The 21,624-nt window shown below is 41.3% G+C and overlaps 1 protein-coding gene and 1 long non-coding RNA gene across 2 annotated transcripts in view; one reads left to right on the top strand and one right to left on the bottom strand.

The window, feature by feature from the left end:
- The window catches only part of blo (bloated), a 110,125-nt gene that overhangs the window by 31,895 nt on the left and 56,606 nt on the right, over positions 1 to 21,624 (bottom strand). The window lies entirely within an intron of this gene.
- On the top strand, positions 2,877 to 19,001 carry LOC137000497 (uncharacterized). The gene is made up of 3 exons (XR_010890731.1): positions 2,877 to 3,493; positions 3,665 to 3,705; positions 17,644 to 19,001. It is a non-coding gene; the product is annotated as an uncharacterized lncRNA (long non-coding RNA).

The following is a 21,624-nucleotide window of genomic DNA, read 5'->3' as shown; positions in this document are numbered from 1 at the left end:
GGCCGAACAGCAGCAGCAACAGGCCCGGAACACGAACTGGCACGGACTCAATGAATCTCATGAATGATGCAACGATGCGCGGCCGCTGGAGATGCAGCGGCCCGCCATCGATCGGGGCCACGTACTAATGCACAACTGCGATTTAAGGCGCAGAGTAGTTACGACGGCTAATCATCATATGTTTCACTACTCAATCTGCATTTGCATATCGATTTTTCGAATATTCTTTGCGAGCATTTTGCGGCCGTTTCAATTTTAATAAATTTCACTTTTGACGCTATAGATATGAAAAAGAAATACACGTAACATTGTATACAGGGTGTCGCGTAATTATATAAAGTCACTTTCGTCACCAACACCGTAATGCACCGGGATTGTTACGAGCTTGCCCGATATAAGATCGAAACGCTTGTTTATAGTTAGCTGTAACGAGGCCGTTATAATTTTATTTCCGCGCGATGGAGCAAATGCGGACGGCTGGCCGATAATTCCAGTAATAATACTTATCGGCGCTTTTAACGAGCACGATAATTATTTCAGTAGAAATTCAACGCATGGAAAGGAGAGCGTGGAAGAGCGCGCGCCGAGCAATCTCAACCCCGCTCCGACAGTGTTATCCCTTCGGTATGTTTAACGTCTGTGGGGGCTCTCGTTCGCGCAGTGAGAGAGGAATTGTGCCCCGAGAGACTGGGAGAGGCATGTAGGAGTGAGCTATCGGTGGAATAAGCAGAATGTCGGTTTTCTTCTCCACCTCCTCCTTGCTCCTTTCGGCTCTCGCTCGACAAATAACAGTCAGTGCCAATCAGCTGTGATTGGAGCACGAAATAAAATGTGGATACCTCATTGCCGAGTGCGCGCGGCCCGACGGGCAAATCCTCACCGGCCGAGATGGTATATAATTACCGAGATTATACATATCAACACAACTGGAGCGAAAAACACTGACCTGGTTGTTAAACCGCCGCCGCCGCCGCCGCCGCCGCCGCTGCTGCCGTCGCGCGAGTTCAATATCGACTATCTGTACAAGCTGGCTAAAGTTTGCTGATGCCGCGTCGCGGTTTATTGTATTTTCACTTTCGGCTTGTGATTATTCATAAGCTCGGAATCGATATTCATCACTGATTAATTCCCTTGATTGCATTCTGCACGTTGCCGAAAATTCTTTTGATCACGATGACTCATATCGATAGTATTAATTGAAATTCTTATTTCGTTTTCTGTAAAAGTAAAAGTCCCAATCTTATTTTTATTAATTTATTTCTTATAGAAACAAAATTTTACGATTGTTTCGTCATAATGACATAATAATAAGCGATGTACGCTATAAAAATGATTTTTTTTTTAACAGCGCAATCTAAGTACGATATTCAAAGGGTTAATGTCGGCTGCGCGTTTGTCCTTAAACGCAGCGGCCGGCCGGGAGAGGGGCCTTGAGGTGTCTACATGAATATTTATAAATGCGAAGACGCGCATAGGGAGGATGCAAGTCGCGGGGATGTACAACGCGGTTCTCAGTCCGGACAGCGGATCATTACGGGCGGCGACTCGCGCAAATCGACTTGACCAACTTAGCATCGCGCGCGCGTTAAGCATCCGACGAGTACAATTCGTCCCTGAGAGAACGCGTCCTTTGTTCTCGTTGTGCTCGGTCGAGCATTATGTAAGACACGCTCGTTGATAGCGCGCCCCGCCGCGTAAAGAACATCTCCCGTCGCATTGAAATCGAATGATTATTGACGCGTTTTCCTCCCGCCCGCCTTCCCTCACTCTCGCCGCCGCTCTCGCTCGTTCTTGATTTGCTTATCGCGGAGCCTCCGTCGCGAAAAAGAATACGCACAATGCAACCCGGTTGGAATATCACGGCCGCATACACGCGTTGCAACGGACGGAGTATAATAATCCATTCAGGGGGATATTGTTAGTAACGGAGCCGTGGCGTGCGAGTGTCTAGAGTCGTTAGTGACATGAAAAAGCACCGCCCTTGCTTACGTGCGCGCCCGCGCGCGGTGCCGATACCATCGGCAGTATCTCTCAGATGGATAATGAATATTCGAGAGTCACGAGCTACAATATTCTACTCTCGTCTTAAAAACGACAACTCGCTGGATCAATATGTAATTCCGAACGATGTTACGCGCGAGAAGTCCACTCGCTAAATATTTCGAATTGATTCTCATTGTCAAAATTTATTGCTACCATTAAATAGCATTTATGTATACAAATAAGTCAGTGCAAAAATGTGGGGATTGAATAATTATATTATGTATCTCACATTTATATATTCTAAGAAATTCACTCGAATAGCAATTGTAATAGATTCAAGTAAATTTGCGTTAATACATTTGAGTCTATACGCCGATTGTTTGCATCTGCTTCTTATCAGCTTTATTGTTCAAACGTAAACTTTTTCGAATTGACCCACTTTCGAAGAGTGCGTGGTAGCCCCGTCAGAAGGTGCCATCTGGCGTAGATTGTTAAATGCAAAATGTCAATATTTGCAAATAATTGCGTACTTTATCTGTATTAAAAGTGCGAAAGTTTGTCGGAAGAGTTAATTATTGTCGAGTTTACTGATTAAAGAGACGGGCGATTACTGATACGTATTATTTATTGCTGATTGTTTGCAAAAAAATGTTTTATTACTCGTTTGTCTGAACCATGAATAGCAATAGATTATAATTCTGGCGAGTGATCTCACGCAAAAGAATTCCTACGTTCGTTCAAAAAAATCAAAACACGGTATTATTTACATTAGACTCATCATATTGAAAACTCAGCTTACGGCAGTGAAATAGGACAGAGATAGTTTTTATGTTTACACGTCTCTCTACCTCGGTCTTCGTGCGATCATCGAAGCAGTAGTCGCTTGTTGTCTCGCATACCAGAAGTGTGCGAACCACCGAACGTGTAAGCTCACGGTAATAACGTAGAATTTTTGCTATACAGATACGTCGTATTTCGCGTTTTACCTTTTGTATAACGCGGCGTGGCGAATTCGCAACATGATTCCGCTCGTGATTTTCACGCTCTTTCTGAAATAAAGTGTGTAAATTATCTTTCGTCCGATAATACGCGTGTAATTAACGCGAATTTTCGATATTTATTGATTTCTCGATGTAGCTGATACGACATAGTCTGAAGCGAAATTTAAACAAATGGAGCAAATTGTAATAATGTAGCTTTATGTAATTATGTAGAATTATTTGCTCATTATTTCAATATATAACTATAGTATTGTTTCAGATATCATTGTAACGTAAATGTTTATATTTTACAGATAAATTTAGTGCGCATAATTAATGCTACGAAATATTCACTCCATCATAATATAACAAAATGCGTGTTGGGAGTGTCGTTAAAGTGTCGCGCGATTTCGTATTCGAATACGCGTGCGAGCAATGCACGCATCGCGAACTGTGTAAGTGCCTTATTAGAATCACTGAGAGGAGGAGGAGGCCTAGGAGGCATCGGGCATCAGCAGAGCAACGATACGGTAAGTAATTTGTCATTGAAAAATACATTCTTTTAATGATAATGAAAAGACTAGCTTAATGTGTATATGGAGCTGTCTCATATGTTAATTAAAATAATTATACACATTATATAATAATTAACATATATAAAATGTATAATAATTCATGATGACTAAATTTTCATTTTCCAGGTGCAGCTGAAGGCGTATACTTGACTGCGATACAACGTTCGGTGAGTGAATACACTTTTTAATTCTCGTAATTATTTAATGCGTAATTATTCATAACACCTGCTGTCGTCTTATTTGCCGATAATTAACGCGCTTGCGAACAGCGACGGATGTGTTATTACAATAATTATTACTTTGACATTTAACACAATAATTACACGAGTTTTTAATTTACGCTAATTATTTGGAATTGCATTTTAAAATATTTCTCTGTTTCTTGAAGCAAAAAGTTAAAATTTATAGAAAATTTAACCGTATCCCTTTCTCTAATTTACGCATAATTTGAATGCCTATCATGTGGATAAATATCACGTAATGTAGCGTATCATGTGTATATTTTTCTTCACGGTTGAAAGAGAATTTGCCGCAAGTCTGCGAAAAGATTGCCGCGAAGATTTTATTGGCGCATATAAAAATATATTTATTTATCGGATAATCTCCGTCGCCCATCGTAAATGGCGTGCGGACGAGCGTTAGAACGACCGATCTCTTTTCTGTGGCCGGCGGCCGTCAGGTGTCAGACCCGGTGAACACTCTCACCTCGGTACACGAGCTCCATCACGGCAGGCCACCGTGCGAGCCCGGGCAGCGCCGATATAACTCATCTGCGGCGGCACGCTGGCCGCTCTCTGAGAGCCGCGAGAGAGTTCGCAATTACAACGACGGAAGAAACGAGAGATCGAGAGAGATACGACGTCATGTGTACGCATACACACGCCCGTCTATGCATAACGTTGGGCAGCCAGGGTTGATATATCGGTATGCAGCATCGATGCGCGTGATATCGGTATCAGTATCGACGTTTCGTGGTCGTTGTCGATGTTAATACGAATTATCAGTTGGTCTTGGAAAGAGAATTGATATTCGCGAATTATTGATGATGTCCGGTTCGAAAACTAGTATTCAAAGGGAGCTCTCTCAGCGTTTTTGTAATCTTCAATTATTAAAAAGACGAATAAGATATCCAAATAATATAGAAAAATAATACAAAATGATTATTATTATATATAATTAGTAGTACAAACTCATCGCTTTTAGGAGGAAATAAAATGTTACTTTTCTATAATGTGTTATAATCACATGTGTTTGATTTTGTTTATATTTGTTCGATACTGATATTAGAAAAATACTTCTAAAGCAACATATCGATGCTGCGCGTGAGAAGAATATAAAAACTTTATTATTTACTTATGCGTGCGTTTGGGAAAAAATTTTATTAAAAATCTCAAGTATCGATACTGTGACAATATCGTTGTAGAGACTTAGTGCGCTTGGAGAACCCTCTTCTTCTCCGAGCGGTCAGTGTTGAAAGCGACAAGGAGTTACGAGGCTGTTGACAATCGTGCGCACGCACGCGGAATTCGCGGAACCGAATAATTGCTTCATAGCGAGTCCCAAGATGCGAGCGAGAGCGTCCCCTTAAATCCATTCCCGTGTCCGTCGTGCACGCGCATGTACGCGGCCTCGCGAGCACGCCTCGCTTCGATAACCGCCGCGAGGATGAGGAGCGCGTAATTGAACTTTATCACCTGTGCAAACGCGCGGCGCGCACCCTTCGCACCGGGACAGCCTTCGCCGTGAGCGTGAAGGTCGATATCGCGTCACGAGAAGAAGTTACGGCTGATGCTCGATACGCGCGTGGAAAGACAGAGAGAAGAGAGAGAAGAAAGAGTCTTCTCTGTCACAGAAACCTTATTGACTCTTGAGTTTCAGAGTCTGTTGGATTTTATGCGCTTTGAGAAGTTTGATATTTTATACAGAATATTTCAAAACTCAGATAAACAGATGTTCTTTTAACGACAGATTTTTCAGTCAATTTGGAGGGAATTTTTCCTAAAAAAAATATCGAAGATCATTATCGGATTTTCTCAATTTTCAAACATATATTTTTAACTAAAAATTTTATAAAATATATCAGGCAATTCTAGCAGCAAAACAAATTTTGTACATAATTGTGATTAGTCAGTGCCAATAATTTTAATACTGACCTGATCACTTGATTTTCAAATTTTTTATCGTAAAATTGCATTACGATCGAAAAAATCAAATTGCAAAAATTGCGATTTTATTACTTCTCCGTCGATACGTAACGGAACGATGGCAAGGATCGATCAAAGCGCGTCAAATGGCCGGTCGGTAGGTTGGCAGGCTCGGCTTCCACGAAGGCAAACATGATCGTCAGGAAATCTGTAATCGGCAAGTGCGGTGGTGGTCGCAGAATAAATTTCGCTATGAGATGACGAGCATCGGGAGAAGCGGCTCTCTGTCCGGCAAGCCGCGCTTTCTTCTCCTCCGTGCGGAAGGGTGGAATGTCACCCATTAACATTCCCATAAAACCGCCGCCGCGTGTAAACACCGCGAACAGCGTAAACGGCGCTGGTGACGAGAGAGGAAGAAAGAGAGAAAGAGAGATGTTTCCTCGCAGCGGTAGAGGAATGGTGTAGGAGGAAGCGCGAACACGCAAATACGAAAGAGAGCGACCGAGAGGACCGTGAGATGGGCGAGGGAAAGAGATCGTGTGAGAAATTCAATCCGCTTCCGCGCGGGGTTATTATAGTGATAATTTACTACCGCTCCCCGCGGACGATGCCGGTCCGTTTATGCATAGCCGCGGAATGCCGCGGCGGCGGGTCCCACGGGAAAGCGCGTGCAGTTGCGGCGTCTTTCGCATTTAGAAAGGGGCCTAATCGCCCCAGACCGACTTCTCTTTCTCTCTCTTTTATCTTCCACATTTCCGTCCTCGTAATTAGCGGACGGAACCGAGAGACCGGCCCGACACCGCGATTGGACGTTGAACGCGATGATGCCTCCTGGTCGGTGATTCCGCGCAGGATGCTGGTATGCCGGTACGTCGTTTGAGCGCAACGCGCGACCGTAAACATAGGTCGCGTTCAACGAACACGACAGTTGCACGATCGTTATATAGCGATCGAATTTGATCGGTGCACGCTTGGAATTCTGATTTTTCGCGTGAAACATACATTTAATAGGATGTTTTACCGGTGATAAAACCTTTCTTTGCAATCCACTAAACTTGGAAATTTTCTCTTGTTTCACAAATTTTTAACAATGCATATATTTAATATCAATAATTGAAATCTATCGTTAACCGCTCTACAATTTTATTTAGCATAACATAAATCTTTCGTTCTGTGATTGAAAACTCAGTAAGCGTGCCCCTAATGAGTCACTTCAAGTAGGCGACTCACTTCTTCGCGGCCTGATTTATTATACGGTATAAATGGCACACGCACGACGATCTCTCCATATACGGCGAAGGCTAAGGATAATGCTGGATGCAACTAGGACAACCAGCGTCCATATCGGGAGTCGCGGAGGACGTTCTCGTGGACGGTCCAAGAGTCGCGCCGTAAAGGTCACCGGGACTGACCTTACCCTAATTTCAACGGCCGAGAATCGAGTCACGAATCAAATCCTCTTTATGTTCCCTTCTGTTTATTAATTTACTTGTCAAAATTTATTTATCGAAAGCAATGTTAAATCATGCGTTTCTGTAGATTTATTCTCAGTCTTTGTAAAAAATTACTTTTTCCAGATGCTTTTCTTGCTATTAAGGATTTCAATATTAACAGTGCGTTTTGTGAACAATTTTATTAGTTCAAAACTAAAATCTTTAAAGATATCAATAACACATTTTCGTCCAGATATTCTTAGTTTTTAGTTTCAAGCTATTAAAATTTTGCTCAAAATGCACTACTATCTTTTAAAAATTTATTTCTGTTATGCATTTGTAAAAAATTTCTATTCCAATTCTTAAATGAGTCACCGAGTGGCAGAGGTACTCGTTGCATGCACCGCATGCATCGCAGCGCAGCGCTCGGATAGACAGATGCGTGACACGCCTGCCTGGTCTCTATCGTCGCGGACCGCGCTGCAGATTATGCAACGTTGCGTCGGATCGCGGGGACCATATGGCGGCGGCGTCTTTATATCTACCGTCGTTATTGGCGCGCGAGAAGTCTACGCCTCGTGCGTCTCTCTGCCCGTTCCGTCATCCAGCATCCTATAACCCTTTCCACCCCGCGGTGCGCGTATTTATCTACCGCGCTTTGTCGCTTCTGCGAAGGGTCGCGCGATGCACATTGCGTCGACTGCACTTTGCATGCAGCGCATGTGAAACTTGGACTCTCGGACGCGCTGTTTCATTCTCAACTTATCTGAAAATTGTACACGGTATAATTTTTTTTAGAATGATATCTTTATTGAGTTGAGTTATTTCTAGAGTCAACATAATTTTCATGTCACGTAATGACATTTTCCAAGTCATATTTCTGGATTACGATAATTAAGATTAAATAACTAAAATATTATATTAAAATAAATTGATATAAATTTTCTTGTAGTTTTGAACTAAGAAAGTCTTGATATATAGAGAACAGACAGCGAAAACAATACGTTCTTCTAAATATTACTTTTTATCTTCGATATTGCTGAGTAATTATTGATCTGTCGTAATTTCTGGCCATTTCTCTCGCACGAGCGCACGAAGAAGCGAGGTGCGACGCATAAGCTTAATGACTCGGCTGACATCTTCGCGGAAGAGTCTAAATACCCAAGCCCGTCCATTAGAGTGGCAATAGACAGGCGCGCGATTTATTGCCGCTCGATTACAGGTGACTGAATAGCGTGCGAGCGAGCGCGCACACGCGCCGTGAAAGCTTTCGGGTGGCGTCTATTAGGGCGGGATGCGGCAATTGCGGCGACCGCGGACCCTCTTCACCTTGATAACTCTCCGATGCACAGGCGACTCTACGTTAACCGTCCTGCGAAATATCTTATCCCGCGAGCGTATGGAGCACAACACGCGCGCGCGCGCGCGCGCGCGTCTCTCCTCCTTTTTCCTCCCTCGTTCCCTCCCCGACGTCGCTCGCGTGGAGCGATAAATCCACGTAAAGGGCCCATATAAAACCTCGAGAGAGATCCATTCCTTCGGGGATTTCCTCTAGTCGCGATTCTCTCTCCTTCTCGCTTCAGCTCGCGCGTCTCTTTTCCGTCTCTCTCTCTCTCTCTCTCTCTCTCTCTCTCTCTCTCTTTCGCTCTTATATTTCTCGAACCAATCGATACACGATAGCAACTTCCCATTGGCGAATCGGTTCTCATGCCCCGAGCCGCCGCGAAAGAGTGGCATTATATTCTGGAGCGGTTACATGCGCGCACGCACAACACGCGTGCACGGCATAGCACGATCGGGGCGGCGTTTGTGTGCGTGTACGGACTTCACACGGTCCACTCGTGTATGGGTAACTCGCGGAATCTATATAACCCCGCCGGGAGGGGCCCCCGAGAGGATCGGAGGCTGCGCGCTTATCGCCCATACAATTTCATCGGCACTTAAAACGTCATCCCGCGAGGCCCCACCTTTTCATCAGCCGCTAATCTCGTTCGCTCGTTCTCGGACGTCGATGCCCTCGATGTCGCGCGTGTATCGCGTATATAGAGCGTCCCGAGCCTCTCGCATTATAGATTGCTTGAAGAATTGATTATTTTTTAACAGGGTTATTAAACCATAAATAAATATCCTTCGTTGCGGAATAATGTAATTTTAAAAATAGATAATTAAATCTTATTGTTTTCTAATATTTAGAATTTGATTTTAATTTATTTTTATCTTACAATTAGAAGTAATAGTAAAAATATTTAAAGTTGAATGTTAAAAAGTAGCGACATTATTTTTATTGTTTTCAAATTGGTTAAGAAATCTTTAGAAAATCACACATCTGTGTCGGTACTTAGCAGTCTATGCTTGTAACAGATTTCCATAGATTTTATTATGCAATCGACTTAAACCAATTATATAGCCGCGATCTCTTTCTTCTGATGAAATACGAGTCAAAGAATTACGGAAACACGCGAAGGAACGTTGGCAGGCATTCATCAGTGGATAACGGAAACAATCAGCTTACCGCAAAATCCAGTTGCTCATTTCGCACAAACATTTCCGATAAATCGAAAAAGTGTTTTGTTAATTCTTTTATTTCGTGCGTGCAATTTAAAAAATTTGTACAGTCGTAAATTCTTCGCGCTTACTTAGCTTTCGAAAGTACGCACAATACACTTCTCAGTGAAATCAGTACACATGATGACAAAAAGATAAATTAAATTGTATTCTCGACACATATGTATATGTTTAATTAAATATATTAATAAACTCATAATTAATGAAATACTTGGCTTCAAGAAAGCGAATCGCTGAAGAATTTCTCCGCATCGCGGAAATATTCATCAGTAACTCCACCGCGGTTCGCATAACATTAATTTGTGCTAGGCAGGCATAACGTCACGGCGAGCTGGTTGTGACCAGTCCTTTTAGAGAGTCCTTTTAGAGAGTCCGGCACTCGGAAATCTCAGAATCCGGCGCATTATTAGCGGGAATGCGCGGTGTTTGCTTACCGGAAGCGATCAGTTTCTCGACCGTTTTACTAGCGCCGACTCCCATTAGATCGCGATTTCACGCCATTGTACCTGTGCTCCGGCGCGACTCCTTCGGCCTTCGCGGTTAATTTCCTGCGGAATATGCATTTGTACGATCTTTTTCGCAGAAGCCCAGCCGCCGCATCCTTTTTCTCCTCTCTTCTCCGCTTCCGACCGACCCGCGTGGCAGGAAATTTAAATAATTTTGCCAATTTGATTCGCGCGCGGTTCTCGTTAGCCGCCAAATTATACACGCCGCACGATCCTCGCGTTTCTTGCGTTTCCGGCAGTTCGTTCGAGAGTCAACGGATCGTTTGCACGGGAAAGGGAGATGGTGTTAGTTCTGTGTGTTCCTCTCGCCAACCGGAAACAACTAATTCCGTGACCGTGCTATCCGGTCCGATTAAAAATTTTACCATTTCACGCTACTCTCGCTTTCGCCATTAGCGTGTCAACTGTCGCGACCATAAATTTTCTCCTCCAACGTTTGTGCAACATTTTTTGTGAGATGTTTTTGTATGCTTGATTATTAACTATTTGCCTATAAATTAAATTAATTTTCGCAAATTTGTTATTGCGAGAGATCGGTTATCGTACGATCGTTAATGCTATTTGTTTCGTTCGTGATCCAGATTCGCGTCGCTATCGTACGATCGACGAGCTCGACTTCCTTAGCTGAGCGATCGAGATCGCAATTCGCTCGCATTACTCGCGGAATTCCAAAACTTTACTATACGAGTACACTGCTCGCGGCGGGTTTGCGTTAGATACCACACGTAGCGATGAGTGCAAGGAGAGCTCGTAAGCGGCTGATTCGAATAATTTCGCTAATTTGATTCAGCCGCGGCCCTTGTTAGAGACAAGTTTACGTTCCTCAGGGAGATTCCTGCGGGTCGGCTTGCGGCGCAAGTCCGTAAACGTGCCCTTATAAACATCGCTCTCTTTCTCTTTCGCTCCCTCGTTGCGCCGCGCACGGTCGATCGGCCTATCGGCCGCGGTTTAATTGCCATATCGATATAATTTCGAGCGCACAACGAGGAGGAGGAGCGATCTCTGTATCTCGGGGATTCCTCCTCCAATTTCAAGGGCGGTGGCAATTTGCAGCCGATCGATCGATTGATCCGACGTACATCCCATCCGATATGCCGCTGTTCGTGCCGCTTTCCGTACCGCTCATGCGCCGGCATCGGCGTCGCGCCGCGACGCACAATCGAGCACCGCCGGGCGAATTTATCGCGCGAGATCGGCCTTCGGAGTCCTTAGAGTGTTAAATGACGTGTAATATCCGCAGAATCTGAGCATCCTTCCTCTCCGCGATTCCCATTCGCGCGTTGTGATCCTGCGCGGCGTATATATATATATATATATATATATATATACGCGGAGACCGTGCGCGCGGCTGGGGTGTATCATGGCTCGGCGAGATGAAGACGTGGAACGGCGGCTGGCACCGTGCAATCGCAGGTGGTCAATTAGAATCCGCGTTCCCTCGCGCATGTACATGGACGCGTAACGCATACACCGCAAACGCCGCGGTAATCGGGCCTTTACAGCTACCCTTTTTTCTGAATTTATAATTACGAGGCCTGCGGCCGCGCGCTCCGTAACGATCCACGCCTTCCTTTTACCCGGCGTCCGCTTCGCTCCTCTCACCGTCTCATTCTTTCCCTTCTCGGTCTTTCTCTCTCTGTCTGCACCTCTCTTTTCTCTCTCTCTCTCTCTACATAAATAATAACTGTAATAATAATAAGAAATGTTATTCCAAATTTCTGAATAATTGTCCCTCTTTATTTTATCTTTCGTATATTGCTTTAAAACACAGTGCAAATTTACGATACTTGATCTTAATAGAAATTGAAGTACATAAATATTAAGCGTTTAAGCTATTACAAGAATTACGTTTGCTTTTATGTTTTACGTAGCAGAGATAATGCAGTAATCGAGTTTGTTGTGTAACTCCGAGCTGCTAACTATAATCATCTGTTTCCACCTATTAGTTCTTGCGAGAGCATAATGGTCCGAGAATATTAAGTTTCCTTGCGTATTTCCTGAAATATCTCGTAAATAACGTATTCCGTATAAAGTATTTTTACTTGCAGAAATATGTATCATACATAATATTTATTCAATATTTATTCTTAGTGAAAAAGTTAATAATTTATTTCTGCATGCAGGTATATTACGGGTTTATTTCTTCACGCGGAAATTTTGAAAGTTTCATGAATTATTCTCTCTTTTTAATTTTCGACAAGTGTAATTGAGAAAAGTTTATAAAAAAATATGTAATTTCAAATATATAACAGGTTAAAGTATTTACGTATTGTATAAAATAGTATCGCGTGTATCTTTGTCGAAACGAGATGTCATTCCGCAATACAACGCCTTTTCGTATCATTCAACTATCTATCACGCATCGATCATCATCACCTGTGCGAGCGTTTCATTCGGCGGGTTCTCCGCGCCAACGGTATCCCTCGACGGGCGCGCACACACGGATACACGCAGAGACCGCAATCGTATCGTATTCACGCATACACGCGGCATATACACCGACCTGTCCGTTTCTCCGCGCCGTTCCGGGTTTGACCTGGTTCTTTGCCGGTCGTACAGTTATGACGTCTACGCTTACCGGCCCGTGTCCACTCTCGATTTTACCCGGGAATTCACTCTCGTCGAAACGCGAACGTAACTCGCGCTCACGCGCGTTGAATTTCCATTGGTAGCCGACGCGCTCCACCGATCGCGAAACGGCCTTGCCTGATCACCACCGCGACCGGTCCCCGGTGATCGCGCGCGCGGCTTCGTTGCACACGCGCGTGTCTTAAATTTCGATCTGGCAAATCTAGCGTGTCGACGATTAACGACCTCCGGAGGGCCGTCTAGCGCGACGTGGTTCTTTATTATCGGCCGACCCCTCGCGGTTGTTTCTGCCATTATTGAACGTTTCATGAATAATGTATCAATTTTTCTATTGTGCCCCAATTTTAAATTATTTTCAATTGAGTATTGAAATAAAATTTTATTGTGATCGTTTTCTTTGAAGAATACGTGCCTCGATTACTTAATGTAAATACAAAAATTTCAGGCTTTAGGAAATATTTTATTCCATTTAGTTATATTATCGTTACCTAATGTTTGCACATATTTATTGCTTAATAATAAAATTAGATTTTAAATTGTTATAACAAATAGAAACATATTTATTTCCCAAAAGGTGCACGCTCTTCTGTGAATTAAACTTTCCTCTTTCATCGGTTTATGTTCGGGTCCAACTATTTTCGCTGTTGCAATGACATATTGCATTTTCACTTACTGTAAAACGATTATAAATCGGTTCTACAATTTCTACGAGGAATACATGTGTGCGGTCCTTACAAAATCGTAAAACTACACGACTCTCACTCGTTCACGAAGCTGAAGATGTTTCGCAGCAATGTTAACGTTAACGATCGTCGCGTTTAGCGCAGAGTGCATTATGCTACATCTCTAATCAACGATAAAAGATGTTACTAATGTGCACGGCAATCGTTTACCATCGCATCGCATATTGCTGGAAAGTTGCGATGACTCGTTAGTTCTCCATTAAAGATCTCGGAGCGAATCGTTCGGTCAGGAGTTGAATTCGACACGGAGGATTCGTAATGTGTTGAACCCATTCTTCTGCTACTACGGCTTAGAAAGCTTACGGCGTGCAATAAATGCATCACACGGAACGTAGTGAGTTATTTTCCGCGCAAGTTGCGCGTTCATATGTATTACACGATACAAGTGGAATACGAAAATGAAATGAAAACGAAACATGTATTTTAAAATTTCTTCCCTTCTTGCGTAATCTACAATTGCGGCGAATGTTCCCATTACGAAACAAATAGGCACTCGACCGCAATATCATTTTTTTTTACGACAAAGCTAATTTTCATTGTGAAACACGCGATATCATTATCATAAGGCACGTGCCTTTCATAAACACTATATGCCATTAAAACGGTTTTACGTGCGTGATCGTGCATTCACACGTAAAATCACGCAACGCCGTCAAGAAAAACGAGCATTTGCGTCAGTCAATTAATGCACAACGACGTTTCGTTAACAGTTTTCCCACTCCGAGGAAACTTTATTACCCCGTCGACTTCTCGCAAATCGCCGCGGCTATGCATTTATGTCTCTCATTAAGAAAATGTGTGTCGATAAAAGTGCAATATTGAGTGCGAATAATGTAACTTGCGCGCATAAAATTGATAGACTGGCAGATATGAAAAGAAAATTTTACGATTGTTTCTCGCAATAAGAGTGTAATAGCAAGTAAATATATATTGTAGAATAATTTTTTTAATAGACAATAAAAATCCGGGATTTAAAGACTTAATAAATTTATATTTTAAGTAGCGTAATAAATAACATGCGCTAAAATTTCTAGTGAAAAGTATACACTGAAAGAGATTAAGGATACAGCAGTCCTCTTGAGGATCATTACGCTCTCGTTGTTATTGTGATTGCGATTAATCCGTGTTATTAAGCGCGTCTAAATACTGTGCGAGCGATAATGTAACCTTAAGTTGACCACCCTCCCAGAGTATTCTCTCTCTCTCTCTCTCTCTCTCTTGAATAATTATACTTTCCATTGGCGGCTAGTAATTACAGAATACCGATACGCCGCCGTGGGAGAAACAAAGATAGCTATCGCGTGGGGGGATGGTTCGATGCAATGGTAGGACACTCTGCCGGGATCGAGCGCGGCTATCGAAGAAAAACAAGTGACAGGCGTTGTTAATTGGCAGCTTCTAGATGGCAATTAAGATTAATAACAAGCTAGCAATCGTTTCAACTGCCAATACTCCGTCGCGCGTGTAAATGTATAACATAGATGCGCTTGCGACAGGGGCCGGTTCTACATCCGCCAGTTATCCTCGTGAGTAAACTGATTTTTTTCTCGATTTCATGTACGTTTAATTCGTCGACTAATACAATGTTGATCCTTTACACGATCTATATTTCGTGACAGAAATTGAGATTTTTAAATAATTTTGTTTATAATTTTATGTAATTGAAAAATTTGAGGAATATAAAATGTATATCACGGATAAAATATAAAATAAATTTCTCTGAAGCACCAATACTGTTTGTGAGTATATAAGGATAAACAAGTTCATCGATAATAATATGATATATGCAAACTTGAAACTCTCACCATGCAGTCAGATATATTAAAAAGATAAAGTTATCGAGCTTTTTTTGAGAATTTTGCTTTTGTACGAATGCATCGATCTCTCGGATGTCATTACGATTATCGCGCCGAAATCAAGCATCTCCGCGGCCGTCGCGCGAAGATCTTATATGGCTTCTTACGAAAAAGGATATACCTCGTTCCGACATCCATAACGGATCGTATCCGTGCGTGTGGCAATCAGTTTCTGTCTCTTTGATCGCGTCCTAAATGCATCATCGCGCATTAATGGCGGAGTTCGCAGGCGGTGTCGTAAGCCATGCAGACTGCTTTCCGATAAATATCGATAACGCCACAGCATGAATAAAAATTCCGGCAGAATTGTGTTAATTGACGTTGCTGATTATGCGGCACGCCTAGGTATAATTGATTCCGCTTATTTTAATTTTTGATTTTTTTTCCGAGAATATCTGCGCAAAGTCCATTAAGAGATTTGTTTGATACAGTCGTTACAAGAAATTATTCTTGTATGTAGAAATATAAAATTCCGTTATAAATACTGACATAAATGGGATTTTGTCAATATTGTGACAATATTCGATAAAATCTTCTTATTATAATGCTTTTATCGTACTCTAAAAAAATTTATGATGACAGCACAATAATAGAGATACGTTTATCGTGTCGAGAATGTATCGCACATTTTTGGATATGTTAATCAAAGAGAAATTGGATATACTGTTCATTGCGTCATTTTTTTCTCTACGTTCCAAATTCTCTCGCGATCACGCTATCCTTTTGCGAAAAGATCAGTTTGGCTGTGTATTACTTATCGGCAGGTCCGCAATAACAAAATACGGCGAACCAGTCGTTCTCACTTTCGAATTCACTCTCACTCTGCCTTGAGAGAGCCTTTGCACCTGCGCCGATCGGGCCATTTTGGGCCCGATTTTAATTCACCTTTAAATGGAGACATCGGGTTACTTTGTTTCCTTCTTTGGCTTTCGCGTATCGAAATACGCACAGTCTTTTCTCTCCGATGCTTGAGCCGATGAACGACGAGGTCATACGTCAATCATGGCTATACGAATGCTCGGTTAGTCGGATCTGTTCGCGAATTATGCAATTTCACGAACGAGTTTTTGAGGCGTTCAAGGTAAAAAGATCCGATCTCGGCCGTTCCTAATGCGATATCAATGCCGAAATATTGCAAACAACGCGTGATTTAAAAATAAAGTTTTATAGAAATATACCCTTGCGTTGAAAATTACAATTTAAATATTCGACTTGCATCGCATCCTTTCTACATAGATAATAAAAAATATTTTTAAGATATTTCTCGCGCTTTAATACACTTTTAAGATGATAAATTGCCATTAATCGTCAATCGAGACGTCTTATCGATCTTGCGTTATTGCAGATTCGTATTTTTGAAAGATGCAATGTGCTTTCTAAGATGTCAGCTGCATCATCGTGCGGCCTGAGGCGATAAAGATGCATTGCTTCCGTGACTCGTGCAATTACGCAGACGTTATCTCTGAATGCGATAGCAAACCATTGGATTTAATCACAGAAGAAAATACACATGAAATATTGATGTTAGCGCGAAAAAATGAATGGTATACTGTCATAGGCGCGACAATAATGAAACATCGTTGCGCGATACATCGATTGCGCAAGCTATCGTGATAGTGCCATGAATGACGAGATCATGCTCATCATCTAACGATCGTCAATTAACCGACCAATTCCGAATACACTGTGTTCATGAGAAGCGGCGATTCTGGCTTTGAAATTTGCATCCTTTATGCCTCATTAAATACCTTCGCCGTAATGCTATCTTAATACGTGTAGATTCCATGCGTAGCTATTAGCTTACGAACAACTCTACGTGAGAACAAGAAAAAAGTACAGCTGAATATTATTATAAAAGCGAACGTTTTAATATTATAATATCATAATATCAAAATATTCGAGATGTTGTCTTAATAGATATCGGCCTTCGAGAATCTTAATAATAATCATACTACTAATTGTAAGTGATAAGCGTTACATAAATACATGTGTATATTATAATTTTATAATTCATATAATTATTACATATTTATCAGCTGTGTTTTTTTATTTTATTGCATAAGAGAGAAAGAGAACAAACGAGCTTAGCGCGAAATGCTTCTCTCACGAACAGTAGACGACAAATAATATTAGCAGTTAAACATGAAAAGTATGCACATGCGGTGAAACATACGTGATAATGGAAAACATTATATTTTTTGGGAAATGTTTTATTAAACTATACAGTCTTATTTCGCTGTTGTAATGTAAATGTTTTTTTGTTTTACAGATAAAGTGTAGTGTTTCTTCAGTGTAATCGAATTCGTTTCGTCGTTATTCCGTTGTAATACCGGTAGTGTCATTATGCCGAGAGTGCCGATTTTAATTTCGCGCGATTTTAAATCGAGTTATAGACGTCGGGAGTGCCATTTAAAGTGTCGCGCGAATTTCGGGTTCGCGCGCGAGCAATGCGCGCGTGTCGCGAACGCGTGTGTTTTATTTCGTCGTAATACCGGGAGTATCGTGAAAATTTTGCGCGATTCCGAATCGTTGTATTCTAGTGAATTTATAGACGTCGGGAGTGCCGTTTAAAGTATCGCGCGGATTTCGGGTTCGCGCGCGAGCAATGCGCGCGTGTCGCGAACGCGTGTGTTTTATTCCGTCGTAATACCGGGAGTGTCGTGAAAATTTCGCGCGATTCCGATTCGTTGTATTCTAGTGAATTTATAGACGTCGGGAGTGCCGTTTAAAGTATCGCGCGGATTTCGGGTTCGCGCGCGAGCAATGCACGCGTGTCGCGAACGCGTGTGTTTTATTCCGTCGTAATACCGGGAGTGTCGTGAAAATTTCGCGCGATTCCGATTCGTTGTATTCTAGTGAATTTATAGACGTCGGGAGTGCCGTTTAAAGTATCGCGCGGATTTCGGGTTCGTGCGCGAGCAATGCGCGCGTGTCGCGACCGCGTGTGCTTTGAAAAACCAGAAGAAGAAGAAGAAGGAAACTTAGGAAAGGCACCGGGCGATGGTGGAGCAACGTTGTGGTAAGTAATTTATAAAAATTATACGTCTCGTAAAATTATGCGAATTTTTGTAACGATGGTGGAGGGATTTAACTTTGTTTCTTCTGACATAAATAACAAATTTTAAATGTTAAATACATTATTGCAAAGCGGAGATTTTCGCTTTCTTTCTTCGGGCAACACGAGAACAAATCGGTTGATCGCTTTTCCACGACAGACACGTCGTGACGCAAAACATCGTGTTTCTCGTAAGAAAATAATTGCACGGTTTTCGCGTCCGACCACGGTCCGTTGACGTATGCACGAGGGATTTCGTGTCGCGGAGAGCATTGGGGAGGCCGCCGCTCGTTTCATTCGTGCAACAGTGTTGTAAATACGTCGCTTGTCAATGACCCCCCGAGAAACTCTCACTTCGGTCTGCCCGCTCCCTTTTCCCATTCGTTTACTAACAAATCTTGTTCTACGTTCGTTCAACTTTTTGCGCCATTTTAACATCGTGTGTTCAAATTAATTTAGAAACAAGTTTAAGAGAATTAATAATTTTTCTGAACTTTTAATGTCCAATCTAATTCTTTAGATATTCGGATAATTTAATATTTTTACTATCCAAAGTTTTATTCATTTTACAACTTTATGTCTGTCATATTTTCGATGTTTGGACATTTAAGTAATATCTTGAATATCACTTTTAAAAAACATAAAAAAATTAAGTAATCTACTTTAAAATTTTTATATTTAATACCATAATAAATAACTATTTTTTAACAGTAGCTTTTAAGAACATTGCTAATTTATGAGATATTTTAATTTCTCTCAAGTGTCTATCTTGACACTGTCTAGCTTGTATTACCTCCGATAAAAATGCTCTTTATTTTTCTTTTTAAAGAATCCTTCTTTTTCTCTCGTCTTTCCTGCTACCTTTCGCTTTTGTTCTACTTATTTTTTCTCTTTATTTTTATTCTTTTGCAATATTGCTTACTCTCTCTTTTATTCATCGTCTTTCTTGCGATATTCTTTTCAGTATTCAGTATTGCAGTTTCTTGCACCGATACTTCCTTCACTGTCGCGTTATTCAAGCTTTTGATACCGCGATGACAAGGCTCTTTACTTCTTTCCGTAAACGAGTGTTGACAATATATAAGAATATTTGCTATATATATTTTTTTTTTCTATTATATATGTATATATTACATGTAAAATTTTTTCAATTTTGTAAGGATAGCAACTTTTTCAATTTTGTAAGGATAGCGTGCTCGCATTTGCGATAATACGGCACGTAGACGAGCCAGCGCGAAATTGACAGGTTGACACTTTGACAGATTTCACAATCTGCTTTCAATGCGCTTTCGGGGAAATGACGAGAGTGAATTTGCGCAAGAAATTGCGACGGTTTTGCAAGTGCGGTACGGCACGATGTCGCGTCGGTACTCTCACGCTAAGAAGCTGCCGGCTCGGCGCGATGCGTATCCGCGCGGGATGGAAAGCGTGGGCTCGCGCGAACGCACATACTGATATATTTTGTAGACCCACGCGCGCCTTCGCGAACGACATTCCTTTCGAGATGGAGTCACCTCCGGAGTGCTCTCCGCGCCGGCCTGGGACAAGTTGATGCCCACGTATGTACGTATATACGCGATCGACGCGCCGAAGGAACAGCTGTCGAAGCGCGAGCACGATGACAAAGAAACTGTTACGATTAAAATTCCCAAGAACGAGGATACACGTCACAACGACCTACTTCGCGCTCCTTCTTCGTCACCGCGATATGGCGCGCGAGAACGTTACCGTACTCCATTTCCAAGGTTTATTTTACATATCAAACTGGAAGTGTAAAACATTACCAGTTCTATACTTAGAAAACAGATTGAGCAAGAGATTGTCAAGAGAACGTGAGAGATATCGCGATGTCTCTATTCTTGTAGCAAATTTCTTTAATGTTTATTCAGACACTGAGTGTTTGTTAACATTTTTAACTATGTACTTATGATATATATTAATTTTCCAAGTAGTGTGCTGATGGCACACTTATCTGAAGCACAACGATTGCTGAATGAATTCATTCATTATTCTTGTGCGTAATCACACGCAATGTGGAACATTCGTAATTATTTGCAGTAGTATTTGCTAAGAAATAATCACTCACCGCGAATGATTCTGGCATGCGGAAATAGTGGTATTTAGAATCCTTTTGCATACCTGCAACAGAAAAGAGAAATAATCTTAATGCGAAATTCAGAAATTCCTCGAAAGATCGGTCGACCATTCATCTCGGCATTTCGGAATAAAAGTAGATATTAATGATCTGTCAACGGGCAACTTTATATCGTTCGTTGATGAATGCGCCGTCGGGTTGATCGTAAGTACATCTAATTATTACCTTGAAAACCGCAAGGACATATGGTCATTAATTTATAGCTATATAGAGGCCACACGGGTTTAATATTTTATTTTTCTGACAACATTTTATGTCCGCAATATATAAGTGAAGCAAAAACCATTTGATATAAAAAGTATTTTATACATTATTTTATAAAATAACAAAATAAGATATAAAATAAAATAAAATATATTTGGAGTTAATTAATTTTAAATTTTACTAACTAAATTTAGAGTAATTACATTAATTATGTTGATTAAAAAAAATAATTTTCTCGTATAACAATGTTATTTTTATCTTGAATTACTAAATTTTATGGTTTGGATATGCTTTGTTAAGTTATGTATTATATTTTATGAATTAATATGTATATTGGGCGCACGGAACCGCCTTCACTTGATCGATGCTTGCGATAAAAAGATAGTGTTATACTTTAGAGATGTCTGACCACTTTCTCAGATTTCCACTAGCATCTAGTCAGATAAATATCGGAAGTACGGATATATATCAATCTCGCCGGGATTACCATCTACTCTATTGCAAACATGATCACATAAATGTTTAATATGTTGCTCTATCAAATGATAAGTCATTAATAGTAATTATTAATGGTTAAAATCTAACCATGATTATATAGCGGATTATAATTATACCGCGGTAATTATTTTTAATCGCATCGACAACGTTTATCTCGGTTGTTTTACATAAAAATACAATGTTGCGAAGAAATATGACGTTTATTAATCTTCGCAGATTATTAAATTATTAAATATCTTTCAAATTATCTTTTATCATCATCATCAATTTCGCATTAATTCAGCGTAATGTGATAACTTGAAATTGCCATTTCGGTTAAAGTAAACGGCGGGACGTCT

The sequence above is a fragment of the Linepithema humile genome, chromosome 6 (assembly GCF_040581485.1).
Source record: "Linepithema humile isolate Giens D197 chromosome 6, Lhum_UNIL_v1.0, whole genome shotgun sequence".
Taxonomy (NCBI): Eukaryota; Metazoa; Arthropoda; class Insecta; order Hymenoptera; family Formicidae; genus Linepithema; species Linepithema humile.
The sequence above is the reverse complement of the archived record's forward strand: the minus strand, read 5'-3'. Positions and strand labels throughout refer to the sequence as shown.